General features: G+C 30.0%; 1 pseudogene; it reads right to left on the bottom strand.

The window, feature by feature from the left end:
• Positions 1-659: 659 nt before the first annotated feature.
• On the bottom strand, positions 660-9,311 carry LOC143594061 (chaperone protein dnaJ 6-like; annotated as a pseudogene).
• Between the last annotated feature and the right edge of the window lie 969 nt (positions 9,312-10,280).

Below are 10,280 nucleotides of genomic sequence, written 5' to 3'. Positions count from 1 at the left end.
TTTATTTGCAAATAAATTTTGGTTTTGACTAAAGATTAGAAAAAAACAAGTTAACTTTATTTTGTGCAGCATAGTTGTACTAAAATTCCCATCAGCGAGTACAACATAATCTGAAAAACTATTAGATGGAAAAGTGATATAGGCCAAAAGGACGGAACAAATTCATCAAGACGATCATGATCGAGAAACTTAAATTTAGAACTCAAAATGAACGAAGTCAAACTATCTACCAAGTTAGACAACTAATGAGCTAAACAAATGACACAAAATTCACTTCACACATCCGACCTATAACAAACCAAATATTTGGTGACTTTTGACCCTGTCAACTTTTTAGTGCTTTAGAACTTTAAACCTGATCTATCCGTTTGAAAATGAAACAAATCTACCTATAGCTTAAGATAACCAGGTCTAAAGCAAACTTGCACTTGTGCTTAACATTTCAAATAAAGAAAAATCAAACCAGTTCAATGCCCGGTTCCAGGTCTAGCCGGTTATGTCAGGTTGTGAAATAATGCTCATAACAGAAATAGAATCAATATGAAATATTCATAAACAAGTTTCTGAAGTCAATATACAGAACTAAAAGAAAACCTCGCCAGATAATAATAATAATAATAATAATAATAATAATAATAATATAACATTTATATCATGATTTACTTGGATTTCTTAGAACCCTTGCGTTTTTTTAGTTTCACCCTTCCAACTTCAAACTCTTCTTCGGCAGTCTCAGAAGAAGGTTCACCTCCACCATACTTACTAACCAATGACGAAAACATTACATCTACATGCCCTTTCTTTTCACTTTGTCTTTCTGAAATAATAGCATATAAATCATCTGACTCTTTCTTTTACCTGCATTTAGTCAAACATTACAATTAAAGAAAATATAATAAGCACCACTTGACCCAAATAGAAAAAACCTTGAATAAATACATAACTCACTTTCCCCTACGCTTCAATGGGTTTGTGGGCGGTTTTTTCATAAACCTGTTTATCCCATTTTTGATAAGCTTTTGTTGACTTCAAATCTCCTGCATGTAAAAATAATAATGCTAAATCTGTTTATATTATGTGAGAAAATTTTTAACTTAAAACCTACCGGTAGAAATTGCCTCGTCGAGGATGTCTTTGAATCGATGTGAATCAAGCTTAGGATCTGAGCCTAGCATGGAGAAAAAGAGCTTGTGAAAAATTTAAGATGTTTAGAAAACAAGTCAGGAAATTAAATGAATTACAGGTCAAATAATGACTATATGTGTATGTTACCTGTCCACACGACCTTTGTACTTCTTGTAGAGATCAATTAAATCAGGTTTCTCATACTCAGATCCTCTGTAATTGGATTCAAACTCCTCGATATCCACTTTTGTAACCTACATTAATATTTGTATTTTAATCTTAAAAATGAAATAATAAAATAGTATTGTTTATACATGTGTTTGAAAGTGTTTTACTGTACCTTTTTATACATAGACCAAAAGTAATCCTTCAAATTTTAAGCCATATCCCAGCAAGATCCTGCTAGTACAAACATAAAATAAAATAAGACAAAAACAAAACAAATTAAATCAAGCAAAGCTCAGAGTAATACGGTACAACATAGAGAATAATACTCACAGCATCATCAACACACCCAATCTGATCATAAACTGCCCGTTTCTCATCATTGCCTAGTATTGAAATAACTTTCTCCAGCTGCTGAAATTTATCTTAGGCATCCTATATTTGCATATGAGCAAGTTAACAACCGTTTAAACTGTCTGAATAATAATCAGTTAATTACTGAATAGTATGAGATATTAATATTTACCTCATCACTAGGATACTTGTCGGGATCTAAACGCAGTGCAAGCTTATGGTGTGCTTTTTTTATTTCTTGTTGAGATGATGCTTTCTCCACCCTAAGAATCTACAAAACACATAATTATCATAACATCTATGCTTTTATTCTTATATAATCTTAGAAAAAAAGTATGCATCATGCCTAAAAACAGTTGAAACATAGAAATACCTAGAGATGAGCAATAACCAAACCATTAACCGCAAACGAACCGAAAAACGACAAAACCAAACATAAATTAGCCGAAAACCGACAACCAAACCTAAATTAACCAGGAACTGAGTTAACCGAAAATTAGTTTATGTTTTTTTGTGTTTTTATGAAATCATTCAATTTCGACAGCCATCGGTAATAAATAATTAGGGATTTAGCTACAACCAAAAAACAAATAAAAAAAAACATCAATTTCAAACACAGCCATTTAAAAAAAGAAAATAAATAATAACACGCAAATCTCAAATTAGCTCATGTACATGGTCCGACCTAGGGTGTAAATGAGCCAAGCAACTCGTGAACTACTCGAGATCGGATTGATAAAAAGCTCAAAATGAGCTAAGCTTTTTAGAGCTCAAACGGACCCAAGCTTCAAATAAAATTCATTTAGTAATCGAACCCGGTCTCAAGCTTGTGTATTATTATGTGTTACCCCTTATGCAGTTTTGTGTTAATTTTGCACTACATAGCCAAGCTTGAACCGAGCCTTATATTGTTTAAGGTAATGTGCGAGCCTGAGTTCGTAAAAGTGACTCGCGAGCAAAGCTCGAGCCTAGTCGGGGGCGCCTCGTTTGCACCCCTAGTTCAACCACCATTCTTCATCATGTTTGCATCATACCCAAGTCAAACAAAAGAAAATTGAAAGCATTTGCTTGACTTAAAATGTCAAAATGACCCACAAAGGCATTTGTTTGATATTCCACCTAGCTCTTCTAGTTTGAAACCAAATAAAAACTTGTCTTGGTTACAATCCAAGTGCTATTGCAAGATGCATTTTAAGTTCGAGCTTACTTTCCAATTTAAAGTTTCATTCAAGTGTCTTCACTTGTCACATGTTTATTCTTTTGCTATACTCTCCTGTAAGATGCTATGATTCATAATCTAATAACCCACCTTTAGATAACGAATCAGTTACTCCAAGCATCACACAAATAGGTACATATACAGTCCCTCTAAAATTAAACACATGATCAATATTATGACATCTCATAACTTGCAAGTATCAATTTAAAATCAAATGTTCAACAAATCGAATACTTTTTCTCAATTTCTTTTAACCAATTTTCAAAGAAGTTTGCCCATCCCATTTAGATTACATCATCCATTTTTGTTTTAAAGTACCTTTCGTATTCTCGGATAGGATAGGGTGTTCACGATCTGGTTTGGTCAATTTTGCCAAAAAAAAAGGACCGAACCGCTAACTATGATTTTAAGAAATTAAATACCAAACCAACTGGTTTGTAAAACCATTTATAAAGGGGTCACTTTAGTTCGAGCAAAAGACAATGATAAGAGCCGATACAGCCACTACCACTACGAGTATACTTCATGGACAGTCCGACAACCAAACCTAAATTAACTAGGAACTGAGTTAACCAAAAATCAGTTTCTGTTTTTTGTGTATTTATGAAATCATTCAATTTCAATAGCAATGAATAATTAGGGATTTAGCTACAACCAGATTCAGTATACAAGCAATAAACCAAATAGCTATTGTCAGAAATCATACACGAGCCCTAAATTTAAACCTCAATTAAAAGAAATAATTTAAGTCTAGGGTTGTATTGAAATGGCCGGCCGTGATGGTGGTATCGGAGTGGAGTGGGAAGCTGGATGTTAGGGAATTTAATATCACGACGTCTGAGAGAGAGAGAGAGAGAGTATAGGAAGTTGAAAGGTTCTCTATATGTGTTATAATATAATAATATAGAATATAGATATATAGGTAAGTATAAAATGAAAACCCACTTGAGTTGTGAAAACTTTAGAAACCTATTCTTAACCACATGTTTTTTTAATGTTTAAATCTTGTGGTTCATAATTAAACTGAATTAAAAAAGTAAATATAAATATAACTTTTTCTCTCTCCTGAAAACATAAATAAAAATTAGTAAAAAAATGTTAAAAAATAGCAAAACATTTTTTTTATGTTTCAATGTTTTGTATTAAATGTTACAACATATATTACATGTAACCAAAAAAAAACAAACGATGTTACATAGGGTTTTCGCAGGTTTTCATAACTCAAGTGGGTTTTCATTTTAACCTTACCCTATATATATATATATATGTGTATATATATATATATATATATATATATATATATATATATAGTATTAAAGAAATTCATTTTGACTCATTCTTATTGGTTATTTTACTATATTTCAAAAATAATAAGCACTCATAGAATTTGTTACTAATAAAATAATTCAAAATTAAAATTATAATAATCATTTAATCTATATAATAAAGACTATTAAAGACATTCTTTTTTGCTCATTCCTGTTGGTTGATTTTATAATATTCCAAAATTAATAAGCCCTCATAGAATTTGTTACTAATAAAATAATTCAAAATTAAAATCATAATAATCATGCGGTTGATATCCAGTTGCGCGCGCACTCAACTGCACCGTGCGGGTGCCCAACTAGTTTTATTAAAAGCTCCAGTTATTCTGCTAAACATCTAAATATATCTAAAAAACTACCAGCTTCCAGCTACCAACCACCAGCCACCAGCTTCCAGCTAACAACCACCAGCTAGTTTTGCCAAACATACCCTTAGTTGAATGCGTTTTCTCCCAGATAACCAATTCTGGACCCGTATACGTTTCATAACCCTAATTTTCATTCATTTCTATCCAACTCACTGTTTGCGAATTACACCATTTTCAAATTATCTTATTTGAATATGTATCTTTCCCTCAATTTAACATGCTTCGTGTCTACAATGCTATCAAGTTCTTAGTGTTTTTGAAGAGTTTAGAATCGACAAATTGGAATAACTGGTTGGACTAATATAAGCAAAAGTTATTGTTTCTTATCTAGAGGTAATCATAATCTTTCCTCTCTATATATTTTGCATTAATTTTGCCTAAAGTTTGACCGTTTCTGTTAATAACATTTTTGTTTGGTATACGAACATATTGAATTAACTGCATTTGCAAATGAATTTTAAATTAAAATTGAATACTTTTCTTACCATTCGCTAATTTTTCTTCGCAATTGAAGCTTTAGATGTAGAGATGATAAATTTCTATTCTCTACTAGTGAGTCACTTATGCTCTCATAAATTGTTCTATTTTTGCTCCTTTTGTTAGTAAATTACCATACATTAAATACGAGCACCTATGTTGCAAAATCAAATTTAAAATTTGGAGATCAGAAGGAAAAGAATATACAATAAATGCCAAATTAAGAATTCTCATGGACGGAAATTCCCAATATAACGAGTTTGGGTCAAAACCAATTGTTTTAGATTGTAGTATAAACTTAAAAGGCAAATTCATTAATGATGCATTCTTAATATTTATGTTATTTTAAGCAAGCAGGTCGGGTTGGATGGAGTAACATACCAAATTAGATTCGGGTCAAAATGGGTAATAATGATCATAATGAGTTCGGATCGAAACGAATTGTTTAAAAAAACTATTAAATCAGAATAAGTCAAAAGAGCTAACTTTATTTAATGAGTAGGATATGATGGTCGGTTTTGGTGTGTATCAATTACATAATATAGACCAAGGGTATAGAAGTCGTAACACATGCTGTTTACATTCGAGCTTTCTTATCAGGTAAGGCTCATATTAGAAATTATAAATTTAAGATGCCATATGTGGCAAAGATAGTTAGTAACGGGCTTGGCTATGTTGCTGTATCCAATGATTTGGATTAGGTGATTGTCTTATAAAAGTATTGAGAATTTAATTACAAGAAAAGACATATTACAATTGAACTATTGATAATTTCTTTTAAGTTGATCTTTTCAGAGAGCTATTTGTATTTGGGGATTTTTTTGAATCAGTACGTCATTATAATAATATTATAGTTTCATCTTTCTTTTTTGGTTGTTTAAATGCGATAGGATTTTGTGGATATACATAACTTCAGCGATAATATTTGGCAACATGACTGCAAGTTGGCCATCCTTTGTCGTAGAGGTGACAATTTTGTGCATGTTACTACTTATAATGTGTTGATTAATTTTTCCATGTAATATGTAATTTCAAGTAGCAATGTAATATAAAACGTAGTTTTATTAACAATATATGATAATTTTATTGTGTATCATATTTGGTTTACATTTTCTTAAGTTGGTCAAGATCTAATATGTCTATTTCTTTTAGTAAAAAAGTTTAGGCCACTATAACCATCATCTCTTCCAAATTACACTAGCATTAATATTAAATATATAAAATAGCATATTTATTTGGCATAATATATTTATGATGGTTTACATAGAAATTAGTTTAAAAAATTTATAATTCCATAAAATGAATTTTTAACACATAGTGTTGTGACACACTAAATTAAATAACATATATAGGATTAACTTTTACAACAAATTAATTATGCGAGGTAAAACAATCTAATTTATGAAGGAGCCTTTTTATATAGTTTTTTTTTTTTGGCAGATGGTGTTATGTTCACTAAAATGAATTATTAATTTTGTGATTATTAAAATACATTTTTATATGTGAGTTAAGGACAAACATAACATTTATTTAAAATAATTTGACACAAATACAAAATTTACAAATTATTCAAATATATAAGCATACACACACACACACACACACACACATAAAACTGACAATTTCAGATAAAAAAGCTTCTGTTTAAGTTTTAAAGAAGACAGTTTCCTATTGTAGTTTGGTTTTGCAATGATCATCAACAAAAGTCTAGGCCAGTCTCTAACAATAGTTAGTATACTTAAAAAACCCATTTTACACATGATCAACTTTATGTAGATTTATCAAGAGTGAAGAGTAGAGATGAACAAAAATAAATACTTAATTTAGATAAGCAAGAGAAAGTTGCAAACAAAGCAAAAAATATTGTTTATAAGTAAAAATTTGTAGCTTTTAAAGTTTATGTTTTAAAGTTTAAAATTTTGTTTGTAAACATTCTACTATGTAATGTCATTTTTTGTAAGTCCATGTCTTTCAATATTACGTTTTCGTTTGAATATGACTTACAATTATAAATTATATTGCTCTCTCAAAATACATATTAAAAAATCTTGTCGTTTGAAATTATATATTCGTTTACTTATACGGTTTTTTATATTTCTGCCCGCGTAATACACAGGTCAATAACCTAGTGTGTGTATATATATATGATCAGGATTATGTGAGAACTTTTTGGGAATTGAGAACTATGAGAACCATTTTGGACCACAAAAAACCCAAAAATAAAAAAAAAAACACAAAACTAAAAAAACTAAAAAAACCCAAAGTTCTTATTTATCATCCCGGTTTCTAAAAAAAACTAAATAAATAAAACGTAAAAAAATTCCCGGTTTAGCTAAATTATACATATATGTATAATATGTACATATTTATACACACATGTTTTTTTTCCTATACACATATGTATAATTTAAGGTAAATGATAATGTCCATATAGGGTTAGGTTCAAATAAGAAGTTTGATTTTCCTAAGAAGGCTAGGAAGGAGGGTATTTTTGTCTTAATACTTTTATATCAAAACCCACTTACTTTAATCTCAAAACTTACTTACATTAATTTCAAAAACCCACTTACATACTTACATCTTCACTCATCTCCTACATCCACCACCACTCCACCGCCCACCGCCACCACACCCGTCACCCACCGCCACCACCTCGCCGGAAAAGTCCGAATAAACACAATGAAAAACACAATGTAAAAAACACTATGAAAAAAAACACAATGATAAAAACACAATTGTATGACACAATGTACAAAACACAATGAAAAATACTATTGTATAACACAATTTTATAAAACACAATCTGTAAAAACCCACTATTTTTTTTTTAATTTTTATATTACAATATGGTACTCATATTAAAGATAAAAAGACACTCTTATTATGGTGAATTTGTTTTTCAATAAAAACGTAGTAAAAAAAAGTTATGGACGTTTTAAAATGATGGGGGAATTTTGCATGTGTCTTGCATGTGGAGAGAGAAAGTCAACAAATGTGTTATTCCTTTTATACCATTCCCCTTATATTCACACTTGATTTCCCCATAAACTAATCTCAACCCTCCATGTTCAAAATCAATGGCCAAGATTACTTGTTATCTTTCCTACAAAAACTATACTTCCTATTATAACCTAACCCCATATATGTACATTACGTAACTAGAGATTAAATGAAAGTATACATATGTGTATAGCTATAATACGAATTAAAAAGAAAAAAATCGGTTTTTTTATTATACATATATATATAATATGTACACACATGTTTTTTTCTATACATATATGTATAATTTAAGGTAAATGATAATGTACATATGTGTACATTACGTAACTAGAGATTAAATGAAAGTATACATATGTGTATATGTAAAATACGAATTAAAAAGAAAAAAAAATTTTCAATTTTTTTAAATGAAACCGGAATTAAATATAAGAATTTTGGTTTTTTTTTTACTTTTTTAAAAATTTTTGTTTTTTTTTGTTTTATAATTTTTTAAATACTTTTTAGAGGTTTTTTTAGTGGTCCAAAATGGTTCTCAAAATTCTTAATTTGCCAATGGTTCTCTTAGGATTCTTACCTTATATATATATATATATATATATATATATATAACATCTTATTAAATTAAAAATTAATCTTACCAATTATTTGATAGAAAAATCCTATAAAATAGGGATATACTAAAATTTAATATCAAATTTGAAAATAAAAAAGATATTATTTATAATTAATAAACAATTTTACAGTAAAAAAATTAAGCGGGTCATGGGTCACCAAATCCCATTAGCTTTTAAACGGGTTATAACATATCATTTATTTATAAAACCCTTTAATCATCAAATCCTAATTATATCATTAACTTTCTTACAGTAAATGAAAATTAAAATCCAAAAAATAAATAAACGAATAATATAAAACAACCCCCGTAATGAGGGGATAAAATCTAGTATCTATATATAGAGAGAGAGAAAGAGAGAGGTTTACACTTACGAAACGAATCATATGTTGTTTAGACGATCCGTATGACTTTTTATATAATTTGCTTTCTTAATTATAGCTGACTGGTTGAATTGTTCCAACTACATGGCCTATATATAAAAATAGTACAAGCCACAGCTACGTAGTAGGTGGCCAAATATAAATAAATCGACACGCTGTTAGTAGCTGGCTAATGAATAGATAATGCTAATTATATAAAAGATTATCGGGATAAATGTATCAAACAAAACCGATATCTTACCTGTCCATCACTCCTCGGTCCACGGGTAGCTCTTCCATTCAATATTTAAACGGGGGTGCCGGTAAAACGCCCTTATGAGTGATTCAATAAGAAAACTATCGTGTTTGGTTTGTAGAATTAGTTGGAATTGAAATAGCATTTGGAATTTGAAAAAAACTAGAAGAATATTTATTATACGTGGTGGCTGGCTTTGGTGCACATTCCAGATTTGGAGATTCACTATGATATCCATTTCAAATTAATATAAAAAAATATCACAACTGATTTTGCTGCTACATGATGTACGTTATATTTTTATAGCTTTATTGATGACACTAATTGAACAATTTTGACCTTTATTGTGGCAAGAGTGCGATGATGATCATAAGGCCTGGGGGTATACTTTAACGTCAGGGTGTTAAAGTTGAGTTGACAAGGTTAACAGGTGGTATACCACTCCCTTCATAGGTTAAGGAGCGTTAAATACAAAGTGGGCTAAAATATTAGCGGACGTTAAAATCTTTTACACACACACACACGAAATAGTTTAGAATCAATTTTACATCAAACAAAGAGAGGTAAAGAGGGATTAAACAATTTTCTTAGGGTGAGGTGGAGTGAAACGGGATAAAATAGGTGATGTGGTGCTAATTGGTCAAGTGAATAATGAAGAATAATCTTGAATTATCAATAAAGTTGAGGTTTGTTTTGTAAATTTATTTTAATATGGATTATTCTAGAATAAGTCTGCCTTGTTTCCCAAGTTAGGTTTGTCTTGGAGAGCAAGTTTAGTAGGTCTATAAATAGGGTCTAGATTATTAGTTTTATTTAAGTGAGTCAAGAAGTCTCTTCTCCATGTAAGTTTGTTATGTTCGTGAAGTTCGTTTGATAAGTTCGTTTGATTATATGAAAAGAGTCGAGGGTTGTCACCCGAAATATCTTGTGTTTATTTGTTTGAGCTGGTTGTTTAATCCGTCTGGAAAACAATTGGTTTAGGCTCGTTCAAAGAAAAAAGAGTTTGATTATCT

The sequence above is a fragment of the Bidens hawaiensis genome, unplaced genomic scaffold, assembly GCF_021521415.1.
Source record: "Bidens hawaiensis isolate Kalapana, Puna unplaced genomic scaffold, B.hawaiensis_p1.1 tig00043026_1, whole genome shotgun sequence".
Lineage (NCBI taxonomy): Eukaryota > Viridiplantae > Streptophyta > Magnoliopsida > Asterales > Asteraceae > Bidens > Bidens hawaiensis.
This window is presented reverse-complemented; position numbering and strand designations above follow the sequence as displayed.